Below are 18,804 nucleotides of genomic sequence, written 5' to 3'. Positions count from 1 at the left end.
AAATTACCCAAACAATTAGCCAAAATCGTCAAACTCATCGGATATGTTAAGAAATTTTCTCGACAACTCTAATTTCACTTAAAATTTTTAAAATTCCTAAATAATTTATTTGTGTCCCCCCTCAAAATTTCGAATTCCGACAGGGGGGGGGGGTGACATTTTGACCAATGACCATTTTCAAATTATAGCCAGTTTAAGGCAATAAAAGTAAAAAAATGTAAAGTTCAATAACTACGTAACGGTTGAGATTTGCCATATGCGTGGAACAATTTTTTTCACCATTTTTGATCCTCTATCGCCCCTTAAAAAGTTTGCACTCACGAACCTAACACCCTACATGTACATATGCCCATGAATTCTATAAAAAGTTTTTTTTTAAGATTTCCACAAATGATTCTTTTGGGGCTACCTCACATAATCACTTCAGCAATTTTGGAGAAGAATCCTTTAGGAATTCTTTTTAAAAAAAATCTCCAAGAAGTTCTTTTTGCAATGCCTCAAACGGTTTTTCTTGAAGTTCTTCAAAGGATTTCTTAATAATTTGCTCAAGCATTTCTTTAGTTATACCAAAATTCCTTATGCGATTTTTTCAAGTTCTTTTTGACAATTGATTTAATAATCCTTTATGGAAGTTCAGTGAAGATTTAATCTTTTCTACTAGGATTTTTTTTTTCAAACTTCAATACAAAGATTCGTTCAAGGATTTTTTAAAGTTTTCCTTCAGATAATCCTACAAGTATGAACACATCCTGCATAAATTCCTCCAAATGTACAGGATCTTTTTTATTTTTCGATTTGCTCCAAAGAATTTGAGAGGAATTCATTGAGGTTTCCGCCATTGATTTCTTTGAGAAATAATAGGCATGTCATCATTAGTTCTTCCAAAAATCTCTTTGCTTTCAAAATTTCTTCAGGAACTCTTTACCTAAATCCTCAATGTACTCATTGTACTTCTAGTACTACTACATAGTACTGTAGTAGGGGAGACTGAGGAGACTTGATCCCTGGGGAGACTTGTTCCCCCCATATTTTCTCGGAATCAAAAACAGTTTTCTTCTAGCATATTTTTTCCAAAACGACATCTGGACAGACGACAATGTTTTGGCTACAATTGATTTTAATTGTGTATTGAATTATTTTTTAATAGCTGATGGTTTGTTTTCAGTCTTTCAGAAATCTTTTAGGCGATTCCGAAAAATCTCAATAACTTTGTAAAAATTGAACCAAATCGTGTCAAAATTTCACTGCACATAGTATATATAAAGTACTATCAAGCGTATTTATTCAAATAAGGCTGTTATATAAATATTTCAATTAATGTAGCTTAGTGTATACAACAGTGGCATGGGGAGACTTGATCCCTCGAGGATTACACACACATTATACATGTGAAAAATAAAATTCAATTTGGAAGCCTCTATTTACTCGGAATTCTAGTATATTCAATGATAAAACGTGTCAGATAATTTTTATTTTAGTACAAACCATGAAAAGGGGGATCAAGTCTCCCCATTTTCAAGATTCGGCATATCCTTAACAATTTAAGGAAATCTTATAATTTCAAATACACCGTATGCATCAAAAATGCAAGAAAACTTGAAAAGAAAATGAATAGGAAGCAACTGGAGTTATTTTCCCTTTAAATTAACCATGTGCTCAAAAGGGGATCAATTTTGACCCATTTTTGAAAAATACATCATAAGACATGCCTCCATAAAAACACAGTTTTGAAAACTTTAACAATAATTTAAAGTCTTTCTGTTTTGTATAAACTTGCAATAGATGTTTACCTGCTATTCTGTACGAAAAATGAATCTAGTTTTGTGTTTTTTCTTAAAGTTACAGGCAAATTAAGAAAAAGGGATCAAGTTTCCCCAGTCTCCCCTAATCCTTCAAGAATGTCATCAAAGATACCTGCAAACTCAACCCAATGAATCTTTCCGAATACATCTTGGATTTCATCAAGACAAAGATTCCATTAAAAATTCCTCCAAAAATTCTTGCAAACATTTCTACAAGAATTCCTTCGGGAATACCTCCACAATTTCTTTAGAAAATCTTCCAAAGACCATTCAGGTATGGCTCCAAGCGTGATCTCCGAAATTCATGAAAAATAATTCCCATGAGGAACTTCTACAAGATTTGGATAAATATCTAAAGGAATCCTATTAGAAATTCCTTAAGGTTCATCTGATGGATTCCTTGAAGGACTTCATGACATAATCCTTGTAGGATTTTATGAAGAAATTCGAAGAGGTAGTCCTGAACGAATGATTGAAGAAATTCCGGAAACAATCCTTGAAGGAATTCCTGAAGGATTTCTTGAGAAGTTTCTGTAGGAATGCTTGGAGCAGTTCCTGAAAGAATGCATCATTGTAAGCTTTCCAAAATCAATGCTTAGAGGAATTTCTGAAGTAAAACCCTGAAAAAAGTTCTGAAGTTAATCTTAGAGGATTTTTTGTAGAACTCCAGGAGTTAGATAAACACAGATCGAAAAAAGAGTGTAAAATTCTGTGACATATGATGCACATAATTGGAGCGTGGGATATCATAGAAGTTTACATGACATATCATGTAAAGTTCATGAAATATCATGTAAACTTCCATTATATGTCATGTAATTCAGCATGACTCTGAGAGTTTACATGACATATAACACAAATTTACATGATATATCATGTAAACCATCATAACATTAAGTTTACATGAGTAAAATGAAGTTTACATGACGTGTAAATCTCATTATTTTTATCTGTGAATCGTAAAAGATATCCCCAGAGACAAAGACCGTATCTGAAGGCATTCCCGCAGAAATCCTTCAAGGAATATGTAAAAAGAAATACTCGATGAAATAGATGGAATACGTTGATTGTATACGAGAGTAAAACTTATCAACAAACTGTTGTTATTACAGTTTTGACGTGACATGTGTTCAGATCTTAACTTTAATAAATGAGACCCCTGAATTTCAACTGCTACCTTAAGCTAAGTAAACAGCTATGTTTGGTCCTAAAGTTGGGATAAGTATCAGGGACATTTTCATTATGCTCATGAATTTTACTTCCATATCGGTACTGAATTTCGTAAAATTATATTTTGATTTCTAGCACATTTTTTCTTGTATTTTGGGACCCCTATAGGTTCAAAGAGCAATCATCGAATTGTTAATGATAGGACTTCAAATAAGTCATCTGTGTGCCCATTCCAAAATCTCACGAAGGGGCCCCTACATACAGGGAATAGACAAAATGATCGGGACAGGCAAAATTTTCACTTTTCAAAAACTGTTCAATTAGCTGTAACTTTTCGAAAAGTGCATCAAATATTCTCAAATTTTTACTGTAAGTTCTTCAACTAGTTGTGTATCAGTGGACAAAATTTGGGAAAAATCGGGCCATTTTCCACGAAGTTATAAATATTCTTGGGAAAGGTAAAAATATCCGATAGCCAACTTTGAGCTGTTATATCTCCGGATTCAATGAACCAAATGAAATGAAATTTTGACCATTTATGACTTATATAATGAGCTATGAAAAGTCATTGACTTTACTTAATATTCTTAACACGGAAGAAAATTATAACGATTAGATTATTTTTCTTATAAAACACCAAATTATCCAAAACATCAACATCGTTTCAAAATTCAAGATGCAAATTATAATTCATTTAGTTTCCCTTTGATTGACTTATATATAAATGCGTTTTAAAGGAAATTAACAACATAGCCGCCAATAAATTGAAAAAGTAATGGGAAGCATATTAAAAATAGACCAATTTACTAAAAAATCGTGAAAAAAATAAAATCGCTATAAATTTTTCGCTTGTTAAAAATGTCAAGTTAAGTCAGATGTTTTCCAGAGTTCATTATATAAGTCATGAATGGTCAAAATTTCATTGCAATCGGTTCATTGAATCCGGAGATATAACAGCTCAAAGTTTGCTATCGGATAATGTTCTCTTTTTCAAAAATCTTTATAACTTCGTGAAGAATTGTCCGATTTTTTCCAAATTTTGTCCACTGATACACAACTAGTTGAAGAACTTACAGTAAACATTTGAGAATATTTGATGCACTTTTCGAAAAGTTACAGCTAGTTGAACATTTTCTGGAAAGTGAAAATTATGCCTGTCCCGATCATTTTGTCTATCCCCTGTACATACCTATCAGCAGATCTACAAGTATTGAACTTATACTTGTAGCAAACTTTCGCTATTTAAAGAACTTCATTCAAACTAATGTAAGAAACCTTCACTGATTTGGAGGCCCCTTGAATTCGGGGGCCCGGTGCGGACCGCACCTCCGCACCCCCCCTTGCTACGCCACTGCTCGGAACTTTCTAGCGACGCGTGTTAAGGATGATCTTTGGTGGTGTGCAGGAGAGCGAGGGTATGTTGCAAGAATGCCGGACAACAATCCTGCAAAGTTGATGTTCGCGACTGATCCGGTTGGTACAAGAAGGCATGGAGCGAAGAGAGCACGATGGCCGGACCAGGTGGAGCGTGACTTGGCGAGCATTAGGCGTGTCCAGGGATGGAGATCGGGAGCCACGAACCGTGCACGGAGAAACTGAAAAACTCAAAATTAGGTACTTTTAAACTCAATTTTGAGTTATTTTTCATCTCCCTTTTCATGCGCTCTTTCTATTGTTGTCAGAGAGTGAAGAGAGAAACAACCCAACTTTTGCAGTTCCGTGCGTCAAGCCAACACTGAGTTTCTAGCACAGTACTCAAATTTGAGTGAATACAACCTAGGCAAAATTTCGGTTGGGTGGAAAAAAACTTAAAATTAGGTATTTTTTCACATGGAAGCAAGCGGGAACAACCCAACAAAAACATCGATTCCATCAACTCAAAATTGGCTTGACGCACGCAACCCCGAAGTTGGGTGGAAAGTACTCACTTTTGGGTAGTTTCGTCTCTCCGTGTGTATTATAGAGAAATAATGTTGAATCAGTTTTATCTTGAATTTGATGTAATACTAAATAAATTAAATGAATGATCCTGGATCCAAAACAAGCAAACTCACCAAAGATCACAAGCATACTTTCAACTCGACACTGATTTTTCATTTGGGCTTAACTGTAATTTTCGAGTTCTCTTCATCGATCCTCTCTTTGTGTTATCACGGAATGTATATTGAGTTTTCCAAAAATTTTTTTGGTTGAAATGCGAAGAAAACGACTACATGTTTCTATAGAAACAAAAAAAAATGATTTTATTTGTTTTGATCAAGTTATTAGCGAAAGAGAGAGTCGACGAAGAGAAATCAATCAAGTCAGTTAGGCCCTTATGAAAAATCATTGTCGAACTATTCGAATGGTGAGCAGGCCAACTAGGCTATATTAAAATTTGTCATCAATACGCTGCCGTGTGCAGCATAGTTGTCCCATGTTCTATGGGAATCCCTATTCACATGGGACAACTATGCTGCACACGGCAGTACGTGAACGATGAGCATTTATAGAGTGTTATGTCTGGGCTTTCAGCGGAAAATGTATCCCACCTCTGGATAGCCTCAACGATTGATTTGATTCTTAGCATTCTTATTGTTATGCCACAAATATCGATTTCATTATCTTTACTACATAACAAATTGTTTAGATTCTACATTCTTCATCAAGATCACCGGAATTTCCCACATTGAGGCAATATTTGCCAATCAATGTCACCTTCCACTTGCGTGCGGGGCAGCTGAAAGAGTTGACTCACGCGCCACCACCATCGCAGCATATAAAGCACCAAAGAACGCACCAACTCTCCTCGGCATCGACCGGCCGGCCCTACATATATTTAGCGTGGTTCAAAAAATCGTTTTTGCTCCACACCGCTTATTGGATTCGTAACCAGATTCTATGCCCTCTCCCAAAATTTGAGCTCACTTGGTTGAAAATTGAGACTGCACAAGCCCTTCACAGTTTGTATGGGAATTACTATGGGAAAACGATGTTTTTCATTCAATCGACCATTACATTTCCTCAAGTGCCCTAGAGGATTAGTTGACCCTTGGTACTCCTAGATTTCTCTATCAGCTACAACTTTACCGAAGACCGCATTCAAATCCGACGCCTCATTAATTAATTATCCGTTTGTATCCAACTTGACAAACTTTAGCAATGATCCTCCAGCTTCCCAGCAGGCAACATTGCTGCATATGGCGCCAAAGATAGCACACTGAAATCATGGCTACTATGTTTCACTGCAAAATGCAGTGATGCCCACCGATTAGTTTAACCATCATGAGTCAAGATTACGATTCTGGATAAAAATCGGTAACTAATTAATGAGGCATGCGATTTGAATGCGGTCTTCGGCAAAGTTGTAGCTGATAGAGTAACCTAGAAGTACCAAGGGTCAACTAACGCTCTAGGGCACTTGGGGAAATACTCCCGTCGATTGAATGAAAAACATCGTTTTCCCATAGTAATTCCCATACAAACTTTGAAGAGCTTGTGCAGCCTCAATTTTCAACCAAATGAGCTCAAATTTTGGGAGAAGGCATAGAATCTGGTAACGAATCGAATAAGCGGTGTGGAGCAAAAACGATTTTTTGAACCACGCTATATGTACCCCCGATTAGTAAATTTCAAGGTCTCACTTCGATCAACGAACGTGTGAAAACTGTCGTACACATGGTTTCACCGAAAAAAAAAGCCAAAAATCATAGTCGTCGAACCAGCACCAATAGGATGTCGTTCATTCACTTTTCGACACGCAGGGTCAGGGGTTCTCAAATGCTTTCATCAAAATTATGTAGCATAACATAAGATGCATGATATTTGGTAATCCAATTTGTAGCTCAAATATTGTTCATCTGTTCATCATTATAAACTATCATATTTCAATACGAAAAATTCTCCAAACTGTTTGAGAAACCTGTCACTGCATCACACCCGCGGCAGTCAGCCGTGATCATAATTTCTTATTGACAAAGATCTCGTTCGACGATGGTTCTCCTAGACGACGAACCTTGCTTCGTCGGCGTTCGGCGTGGTCCGGTCCGGCATTTGTGCTCGTGGCTTCAGCTGTGGATGCTGCGTGGTCCTCCGCGCGATAAAACCATCATTTGATTAGCGTTTTGAAATAGTCCGCCGTGTGCTGTAGTGTTGTTCGTTCAAGCTGTGTGGAGTTGTAGCTTGCCGGAATAGTTTCTCTAAAGCTGTATTGTTTGCACTGTGGGATACTTGACCTGGGTGAACGTGAAGAGTGCTAAGTGGCATTGCGAATATTTCCGAGAGGTTCACGTGGTGGTTGGTGATCATGAAGATACTAGTGATTTTGACGACCTTGATGGTGGGTGCTTTGGCCGACCCCCAGGTGTTCTATCCGGCAATTGGTCTACGGCCGAAAGGTATATTGAGGAGTATTGAGTTCAACGAAGGAATAACGAACAAGTGATTTAATCTTGATATTTTTTTTCATGCGCGTCCAACAAAAATGCTGACGGATAAAAAGCTTTCCGTAAAGGTGATAATTTGTACATTTATTAAGTGTGAAAAAATGCAAAATAATATTTATTTCAAATCTCACTCCTTTAACGCTTCATGAAATGGTTTAACGCTACTGACTGGATATACTCAACCCTGGATTTCGGTTACTGCAATTAACAGCTTTAAGGAAAGGTATGCATTATCAATTGAACTAATACTATAATTATGATTAAAAATATTGACTGCGTAAGCCATGATCAGACCTGCTCACTTTTTTACCTACCCGTGTCACATCAAATTATCAATCCACATGCAAAAACAAGTCTTCAGTCCAAAAATGAGCCAAATTGATAAAGGTTTGGAGGTGTAACAAATCGATTTTGTGTTTTTTCGAGCATTATCACGAAAATGTACTCCAATATCCAATTGCACCGAAAAGGTACCAAAAACACCGTTAAAATATAGTTGGAACAATACTCTACAATTTTGCCGAAGACACTACGGTGTTTAAATTGCTTATTTCAAATTTATTCAAAAGTTTTCGTTAAAAAATCGCGAAAAAATACAATGTTTTTACGGTTTTTCATGTAAAAGTCATGTAAATTTACATTGTTTTACGTGACTAACTTAATTAGCTATTGCTCCTATGTGTTACGAACATATCGTCCATACATAGTTTTTGTGTAGGAATTCGTTTTCATTGACTAATTATCAAAAGTATGTCACGTTGATACTAAAAATCGCATAGAGTTGCCAGCACAAAGTTAAACAAAGTTACCCATGATTCAAACGCCAATACATTTCTTTGTCGCATATGCATCAGTTTCAATTTGTTGTAGATGGTTGAGCATGAGACTGTCGATTCGAAGATTCAAGGTTCGAGCCCTGGAATAGCATTTTTTGTGTCTCGATTCAGCTATAAGTTAATGAGACTAAGCTCTGCATCTCATTGCAATTTGGCATCATAGCCTTGTTTCGAAACCGTAGAGTGCATAGTAACAATGAAGTTTCCCTTCATCGTGTAGTTGTGTTGATTTCTGGGTAGATAGATACAAGAAAGCTCCACAGTTGTATGAAAAATTTCGCATCCAGAGGCAGTTCCATCATCGTATTGAATTGTTTCAGCTAAATTAATCGGTATCAAACAGATGTTCAATATTTCGTCCAGCTGATCTCGTCGACACGATTTCTTGTCAAAAAGTAAACTAAATACCTATATAGCTAGTCCTGGAATGGGCTGAATTGGCGGGTCCCGATCATCATTATTTGGGAGATTGCTTGTATGTCATGGCAGATTCATCATCCTAATTGCTACAAAGAAAGAAAAAAAAAGTTTATTATGTATTTGAGTTTGATCTTGGGACCTTCTGATCCGCAGGCTCGAGCCTTATCATCTGCACCATTTCTGATACTTAAATCAAAAGACATTAGAATACGATGGCATGACGTCTTAATCATGGGCAACTTTGTTTTAATTCGTGCTGGCAACTCTTCGCGATTTTTAGTATCAACGTGACATACTTTTGATAATTAGTCAATGAAAACGAATTCCTACACAAAAACTATGTATGGACGATATGTTCGTTACACATAGGAGCAATAGCTAATTAATTTAGTCACGTAAAATAATGTGAAATTACATGACTTTTAAATGTAAAATCGTAAAAACATTGTATTTTTTCGCGATTTTTAAACGAAAACTTTTGAATAAATTTGAAATAAGCAATTTAAACACCGTAGTGTCTTCGGCAAAGTTGTAGAGTATTGTACTTACTATATCCTAACGGTATTTTCGGCACCCTTTCGGAGCAATTTTCTGGATTTATGAGTAAATTTCTGTGAAAACGGTTTTTTTTAACAAAATTGATTTGATACACCTTTAAATCTTTATCAATTTGGCTCATTTTTGGATTGAAGACTTGCTTTTGCATGTGGATTGATAATTTGATGTATTACGGAGAATCGGAGAAAAAAAGTTTCAAAGTGAACAGGTCTAGATCACAGAGAACAGACATCCAGGCTAGAACAAATTTCATTCAGAAAGTTGTGTAAGGATTTGAATACTTACTTGAATAAAGATGCAAACCAATACAAGATGAAAACGCTAGCGCCGCCCAACGCATATTGCCACAGTCAGTGGTGAATTGGAACATTTGAAGTGATGAATTACATTAGTATGAGAAATTAACCGATTTCAGCGCCACGATGATGCCACTTGTGTTGCCGATGAAATATTCCTTACACAAAATTCAGATTGGACTTGGATGTCTGTTCTCTGTGTCATGATTATCTGATTAGGTATTTGAAACATTTCATGAACTTGCGAATGAAAATCAAAGATTGCCTTGGCGATTGCAACGTTTAATCAGGTCAATATCTAATCAGCGTTTTAACACAGACAAACAGACGTAACACTTGCGAAATTTCCATCGACAACGCTTTTAACGATCATTTTAAATTTTCATAGTTGTGGCTTTCACAACCTGAGGCGCGCGCATCGTTTTTCTATGTGTTTGACGTTTCACACTAACGCCTTCTGTTGATGATATGGCACAACATAGTGATTCGTGCAACTTTTCCACCAGGTGATGGTAGTGTGAACTGGGCGATGGATTTCCATGAAAATCGTTCAAGGTGTTACGTCTGTTTGTCTGTGGTTTTAAGCTGTTTGGTAAATCTCCTTATAATAAAATTGTAAATATATGAAGGTGATTAACGATATGGGTCTATCCTTCCCGATCACAAGACAACACTACAACCTTCCACATCCATACAAAATTAGCGTATTATTACTCAAAAATGTTATGATCTTGGTAATATATAATATTATAATATATAAAATAACAAGCGATATTAGTATTTCATCCCATGAAATGACCATGTTTTAACAGCTTTCGGTGTTCAAGCATTTATTGTGATCGGGTTAGTATTGCTAAAATGCATCACCACTGCTCAAATGCGATAATCATCACGGTCTTGCAGCTAAAGCCATGCTCAAGATGATTTAAATTCAAGATCCTTCGATGATACTTAGATTGTACATCTAAGAAAGAAATAGTGATTCTCTTAGCATGTTGAATCAGTAGCAATTGTGAACCACCTTAGATTAAACCAGTAACGGTCCCCTAGACGTGTTTACATTTCAAATTTGTGCAAATTATCATATTATTTAACGCTTTTCTGCGTAATTCCACCGCATGGCACTTATCCAGAAGTACGAGCCATTGTACCCGAGTAGAAGTACACCACTAGAAGAAGATTTGAGCATGAAATTCATGAGAAAATTGAATCCTATGAGCATCTAATTCATTCCATAAAAGCATCTGAACTCAATATAAACCAGCAACTTAAATATCCAGTCAATCAAATCACATACCTAACAAGAAATCCGACAAAGGAGTGTCATCAAACAGTTATCGTGCATTTATGGCATCAACTGTTTCCGCATATTTCAACCGTTGTCGAATCCGGTTTTATGGAAAAAGATGTGGCCTTCAGATCATAGACCATCGTTGGTTACTCTTATTTAGCATAGATGATATCTAACATCTGTTGGAACAAGGAAATATCTATTTTAAACGCATGATTCACCCTTGCGTTAATGCAGATTGAAGCAAGTTTTTGTTCTAAATGTAATGTTTACCTTTTACTATTCCAAACCCATCAACAATATATTTTATTAAAAATGTAATTGCTGCATTTTACTGCAGATTGGTGAAGTAAAGCGGTAAAACCTTAAAATTTCCAAAAAAAAGTGAAGAATTCTCTATTTTTTTTTCTTTAATCGAATTTTGATAAGAAAAAGCACAGAAGTTTCCATTTAGAGATTGTCAGATTATTTTTAATTACTTTGAAATGATAATAATTTTAAATTACAGCATAATCAAAATTGGTGGGGATTAAGGGAGCTACAAACCTGATTAGTTTGGCTCTGAACTTAGATTTTCACCGATAGCGATTTTTCAAGATGAAAACATTTAAATATATTATGGTTATTGTTGAAAATATTATTTTCCATGTAATTTTAAGGAAAATATATTAAGAGTGTATTCAACTCCATTAAACTCTTTAACTATGATAGAATGGTTGGACTTATTTTTGAATATTTTAGTTTGTTTATACAATTTCTTTCTTTCTTATTGAAGCTTTCAGCCAGACCCTTGTTCACCTCATAAATTTTATTAAATTTAGTATTGAAATATATTTATTCTTGAGTTCATTCTAAGAAAGAGGAAGCTATTAGAAGCTTGAAATCCTACCTGTGGAATATAATGGCAGAATCTATGAAAAAACTCCTTAAAAATACATGAGACAAATTCTTTAAGATGCTCTAACCAGTTTTTACAATTTTCTCTAAAAGTTTTACTTTAAATCCCATTAAACAATTAAACCCATCAAACTACCACGCGTCGCCTACTTCTTCATTTGCTGCTGGGATGAGTTCGATGGAGCCCCTTGGTATTTCACAACAAGTTAAAGAGGGTAATGCCCGCGGGCGTTTAGCCTCATCCAAAAAGGCGTTTTACCTCCTACAGTTTTCCGGCAACTAGGGTAATTCATGTATTTTGGACAGGCTGAGGATAACGTTGGAAAAATCGTCCTCTAGCTTCGTTATAAAGCAATTGATTATTTTGCAAAATTACTAATCCGCTTACAACACAGACAACTGTGCTTACAATATGATTGTACTTAGCCGAATTGTACAATTTTAAGAATTCCACATTTAAAACTCTTAAATTTAAAAAAATATCCAACACACTCATTTTGTATGGTGACCTTCATTATAGATCACACAGCAAAAAAAATTCTTGTGATATCACATTATTTTCGCTGCACATCAGTCGCGTCGTAAAAGTGATGTAGAAATTACATCCTTTTCACGCAGCAAATCAGCCGCCGCAGTTTGAAATTGGGTCTAGCAATCGCTAGAACCGGAACGACAGATGAATCATATAAAAGTAAAATATTGGCATGGATTCGTACACGGATCCGTTGAATGTGAGGCATACTCCATACCTCTCGGCTATTTCACCGAGTTAGAAGGTGGATGGTAAATATGGTACTGCTTCTAGGTATCGGCTGGAATGGGTTTGTTGACACTTTCCGGTGCAAACGAGGGTGTACATGGTCAGTGTGATCATTGCTGGAAAACAATGTAACCAAGTAAAATTACGTTGGAAATTGATTGCATCGCCAGAAACTACGCGACTGGATATTACAAAATTATTTGCTGTGCAACTTGTAAATCATGAATTTGATCGTTTTTGGAAGTGTTGCCATATTAATTTTTACATGCATCTCATATAAATAGAGTGTTGGTTCCCTTATTGAGCATTTTGGCTCCCATGTTCATCATACGAAAAAGAAAGGATTGAAGCGTTGTTTGTTTTGTTTCTTATTTTTGTATTTTTTGTTAGGAGTGAGCACGCATGAAAACAAAAAGAACGGAATCAATCGGTGCCGTAATCGCTTGTTTTCGAATAGGATGAATATAGGAGCGTGAGATTACTGAACACATACCCTATGTTAAAATATTGAAAATGTTTCCAAATTGAGATTTATTGTAGTAATTTTCATCGGAAGTCTTTCAAAAGATTCTAATAAAAGTATCACGACGAGTACAGGTTGAAAATCTACGAAAAACAAAGTTTTTACCAGAAAAAAAATTCCGCAAACCGTAAAAAAATCTCGTTTCATGTACGATTCATGTACAACAAGCCACAGCACAATAAAGCCTGTCTCCGGAATAATCGGGACATAGAAGTACGGCTGTAGCTCTGTAATGAATATTTTTATTATATGTGCCAAATTTCATAAAAATCGATGCATTACTTTTAAAAACTGGACTCGAAAAAAATGAGACACTCAAAATAATGTATAACTTTTAATTGCGTTCACAAAAGTAGCTGATTTTTTAACCAGGAATAGCATGTTATGTGTAGATAATGCCCTAAAAATTTCATCAAAATCGGTTCAGTATTGGCGCAAACATTGTCGATACAATAAAATGTGATTTAGGAAATTTTGGGCTTCCATTTTAAAAATTGTTTAGGCTATAACTTGGTTGTTAGCTCATCAAAACGTCTGAAAATTTGATTGTAAGTTTTTAAGCAATTCAAACAAAAAAACGGGGTTTTCAAATTTTGGGCACTTTTTAACATTTTAAAATCAGTGTGCATTATTTTGACTGTAGTATTGGCAACACTGTCCCGATTTTTTTTGAAACTTTGACAGTGTAAAATCGTTGTGTTAATCTGTTCTCAGTGAAAATTTCTCAAATGGTAAGTCTCTTGTTTCGACGATATCTCCGCCAACACTTAACCGATTTTGATGAAATTTTTATGGTATTAGCTACACATAATGTACTATTCCTGATAAAAAAATCAGCTATAATTTTTTCGAGTTCAGTCTTTACTTTGAATGAAAAACAAACAGATGTGGTTTTAAGCATTTTGTACAATTATGACCAATTTTAATTTGTATGTAAGTTGTGTGATGATAATTATGAAATTTCGTTAGCAGTTATGATACTTATATAGAGACACTTTCTTGCAAAATTTCATCAACTGTGATCAATTGACTTGAAAGCTACTGGTGTTGAAAGGGATGAGTGTCTGTAATTTTATTTCGTGTTTTTCATGTGCGATGTTTTTCTAGTCATAACTTTTGAGTTTCTCTGCCAATTTTCATGAAATTTCCTCAGAAGGTAGTCGATTATGTGTATTTTGATAATTATTGATATAGTACTTTCAATACTACAATTAAAACAATAAAGTGTGCAGACTAATTGCTGTCGGAGGGGCTAAAATCACGTTCAGTCCCAATACATGTTTCGACTATAAAATTGTTAATAGTGTATTGATTTTTTTTTTGAAATTTTGCCTATGCAACAAATGTACCTAGATTGAGAGGTTTGTGTTCTAAATTCCAGCCATTTCCTTTGCCAAATTCAAAAGTTGCAGCGCTGACAAGCAAAACAAGGGGCTGTACAAAATTCAATGGCGCACATTCCACTCCTTCATTGCTGCAACAAAAAGTACTGCACCGATTCACATGAAATTTTGTAGGTGAAATGCACACATCTTAAGATGTTATTAGGCCAAATTCGAGCATTTAATGTATCTATTACAGAGTTACAGCTGTTTTTCTGTGTCCCGATTATTGCGAATACAGGCTTTACACTCTCCAAATTTTTTTAAAGATTACCCCAGAAATTGAAAAACTCCTTCTAAAATCAATTCATGGATTCCTGTCGGAATCGCTCCAGAGATTCCTTTAGAAAATCTTAAAAAAGTCCTTTTCAAGAGTCTTCTACGGATTCCTTCCGGAAATTGTTCTTTAAACATCTGCCAAGGATTTCTTGCTCTGGAATTTCCTTTAAAATTACCTCTACAGGATCCTTCAACAATTTCTCGAAAGACTCCTCTAGAAAAGCATCTATGAACTATGAGTTTTCCCAGAAATTCATCCAGTTTCAAAATTCCGAACGAGATTTTTTTTTTCAGGATGATGAATTTCTACAGATTTTTTTTTCAGCAACTCAAAAGTTCTGAATTCCTCCAGAAATATCTCTACAAAAGCTTCCACTCCTTTAGGAATTCTTCCAAAGTTTTGTTCAGAAATTATTCCAAGGATTCCTTAAGAAATGTCACTGTAGATTTCTTCAGAAAATCTTTATGAGACACCTCCATAAATTGTCCAAGGATTCCATCAACAAATCTTCCATGGGTTGCTTTTGAAATTGCTCCATGGATTTTTTTAGAAGTTTCCTTCAGAAATTCCTTTGCGAAATTCTCTAGAAATTTATCCAGTAATTATTTTATGTAGATTTGCATGAGTTCGTTCTGGCACTCCGCCAGGGATTCTTTCACAAATTTTATCAAAGACCTTAAATTCTTCAGTGGTTTCGTCCAGCACCCCAAGAATTTGAATGAATTACTGTTAGATTTGGAAGGATGAATGATGAATGGATGAGCTAATGTGTAGTGTGCAGAGCATCCCCTTTCAAATGTCCGTAGTTTCTCCCATGGTAGTTTATTCGAAAAATCTCTCAGAGATTCAGAAATTCGTACAGGCATTGCATCAGGAAGTTCACCAAAGGTTTGTTCTGGAATTGCTGCAAGAATTCCATTGAAATATTTCGCCAGGAACTTCTACAGGCATTCATACAGATAATCTTGAAGGAATTCCTCCAGAGATTCCTCCAGGAGTTCATACTGAGATTGCTTCAGAATTTCCTCCAGATGGTTCTCCATGTATTTCCCCAGAAATTTCTCAGGCATTTCCTTTGCAGATAACACTAAGATTTTCTCCGCATATTCTTTGAAGTTTTTATTCGACAATATTTCCTTGGAATTTCTATAGGAATTCCTTTGGAAATATCTAAAGAGTTTTATTTTCTATAGATCCTTACAAAAGCTTATCTGGGCGTTTCTTCAGGAATTAATTCACAAATATGTCCACAAATTGCTTCAGATTTCTTTACGAAATGCTTTCAGCGATTCCTTCAGAAAATCAAAAGTTTAGAATTTCTACAGAAATTTCTTCAGAACATCTTTCACAGACTCCTAGGAATTTTATTAAAGAATTTATTAATAGATTTTCGTCAAGCTTACTCAATAAATTTTCTAGGAGCTTCGCCCAAGGTTTTTCCAATGGATTTTTTTCAGGAAGTATTTTTTCAGGAAGTATTTTATTCCTGTAGAGATTCATTCAAAAGTACTTCCTGAGATGTCTTTAAAAAAATACTGGAGATTTCTTCAAGAATTCTTTTAAAGATTCTTTCCGCTCGGATTTCTTCTGATATTCCATCAGGAATTCTTTTAAAAATATTTTCAGAGACTTCTTCAGAGTTTAAGGAATTTTGTCATTCATGTCAGTTCGAGATTCCTTTAACAGTTCTTTCATGGAATACTATGTATATCGAAAAAAAATCTTTAAAAAACCTACAGTGCTTCTGGTGGAAATTTCCAAGCGTTCCAGGAGAAATACATTCTGGGTTTCCAGAAATTCCTACATGATATATTTTTTTAAATTGCTCCTGTTTCTACGTCAAAAATATCTCCTGGGGTTTCTTTATGGATTCATGTAGGAATTGTTTCAGATATTCCTCCAGAGATTTTTTTTTTATCAAAAGTGCTTCCAGAAATTGTACAAAAATTCTTGGAAGAATTTTTGAAAGAATCTCTGGAGGAAATTCTAAAGAAATGAATGATTGTCTCTTTAAACAAAAAGTCCATTTTATAATTTTGATTGTTGGAAGAAATTTCCGAAAATTTTCTGGATACTGGTCAAAAACTCCTGGGAAAGTACCTGAAGAATCTCCTTAAGATACCTCCTCAATTTCTAGAAAAAAAATCATGAAAAACTTCTTGAGGAACTGTGAAAATAATTAAGGGAAAATTTACTTAGATATTTCTGAAAAGATCACTTCACAAATCTATAGGGAAATTTCAGAAGAAATCTTTTAAAAATGGCTGCAAAAATTGCTGACAAAGGTACTGGTGAGATTCTTGTTTAAATCCGTCAATAAATTTCTGAGGGATCCCTGAAGGAATTTCTGAAGGAATCAAAAATACCTGAAGATAAATCCTGCAGAAACAAAAAACATCCTGGAAAATTTTTTTAGAGAACTTCTAAATGAATTTCCGAAAAAAAATATTAAAGAATCTCTGATAGCATGCCTCGAAGAATAGGAGATCCCTCTGCAGGTATTCATGAAAGAATTTCTTGATAGCTTCTTTGGAAAAGACCAAGGAATAGATTCTGGAGTAATTTCTGCAGGAACTGCTGAGAAAATCTTTGGAGAAGTTTCTGAAGCACCACCAGAAAAAAAAAATCGATAGAAGCACTGAGTAAGGCCTATGTTAGGGACGCAACTTCTTGGTGAGAATGAAACCTTTTGACAGCAGCTCTTACTGTTTCGGCAGCTTCAAAACTGCAAGCAGTTCAAGATTTATTTACATAAATTACAACGAAATCAGTACAATCTTACATTTCAGTAACATCCCAAGTAACAATTTGAATTTTATCAAAGTTTTTTAGCGATTCAAAAATCCTAAACATAAAACCATTGATCCCGACATGAAAATGCTCTCGAGTTCTTGTATGCTTCAATAAGCCCACGTTCTGGCTAGTTGGCCCAGTCTTATTAGGGTCTACAGGACTTCGTATGCAAACCGGCTTAGGATTTCGGGTTGTATCATAGTTTTATCAATCTTCTAAATAAAACCATCTTCCGACTTGTCAAATAATTGTTTTGATTATTTTTCACTCTCAATGTTCGATCGTCAGAATAAATTATGCTTGGTTGTTTATCCAGCCTTGGAAAGATGCAGATATGGAATTCAGATTTGTTTTCCTATTTAATACGTGTCAGGAGACATGCCACGGGAAATTTGTGGTGAATGTGACTGTGATAGTGACAAAAAATAAGTGCGCCACACAAACTATGCATAATTATTTGGAAGTTAAATGCATTTAATTTACTCGGTGGAATTGGGTGCAAAAAAGGTTTTTATGCAATTCAGTATTATTATTTACATTTTATATAACTCATTTTGGTACCATAATGGCCATTTTTTCCGAACTGGCTCATTATGCAACTGAAATTAGTTGCATAATGAAAAATAGTTGCATAATGTTCATAATGCAACTCATTTGAGTTGCATTATGAACATTATGCAACTCAAATGGGTTGCATTATGAAAACAATCATTGCATAAAATTTTGTATGGAACTCGAAATCTTTTGTTGGTTTTATGCATTGCCTCACAGTTTTGTGTATTTGTTTACAAAAAAAAATCTCTCCGACAACAACCGCAAATGCAAGTTTTATTGAAATGGTATATAATAAGTGATAAAACCAATTCATCTCTACTTGCAAGTCTTTAACTGAAGATGTTTTAAGCAGAAGTTATATGATAGTTTTATGGAACGCCAAAGGTTCAAAGTAAAAAACTACCACATAAAACTAATTTAGAACAGCTAGCTTTTTTACATGCTTGTATAAAACCAGGATAAAACATGAATAAACCTTCAAGGCATGCTGATTGTTACTTAGGATTACAAATCTCCCAAGATGCGTTTCTCCTAATCTTAATTCTCAATTCATTAAGGTATCATAGAAGTATACCGGCACTTATAAGACTAATTGAAACAGCTAACTAATTCACTTCTGTGCACATATTTGTAAGCGATCCTGCCAGTAAACATTCTCAACTGATCACATCTAGGTTTAGCTGCCAGAGAGTGAGAGAATGGCAAACGTTGATATGTACGGCATGCAGAACTCGGGACTCACAAAGCACTGGAGGAAATCGTTGTACTATTTCCAACAGCCTAAATAAACCCCTTCCTTCAGAAGAAACCTCTAGAG

At 35.1% G+C, this 18,804-nt stretch overlaps 1 long non-coding RNA gene across 3 annotated transcripts in view; it reads left to right on the top strand.

Moving 5' to 3' along the window:
* The first annotated feature begins 6,865 nt into the window (after positions 1–6,865).
* Positions 6,866–18,804, top strand: part of LOC109416176 (uncharacterized) — a 31,874-nt gene continuing 19,935 nt past the window's right edge. For 2 of the 3 annotated variants that reach the window (XR_009997891.1, XR_009997892.1), the window contains exons 1-2: positions 6,867–7,348; positions 7,453–7,619. This is a non-coding gene — a long non-coding RNA (uncharacterized LOC109416176). Of the gene's footprint in view, positions 7,349–7,452; positions 7,620–18,804 lie in introns of all 3 variants that reach the window. The other variant, XR_009997893.1, reaches the window with a different exon arrangement.

The sequence above is a fragment of the Aedes albopictus genome, chromosome 2 (assembly GCF_035046485.1).
Source record: "Aedes albopictus strain Foshan chromosome 2, AalbF5, whole genome shotgun sequence".
Taxonomy (NCBI): Eukaryota; Metazoa; Arthropoda; class Insecta; order Diptera; family Culicidae; genus Aedes; species Aedes albopictus.
Note: the sequence above shows the minus strand (reverse complement) of the source record. Positions and strands in the feature narration are given on the sequence as shown.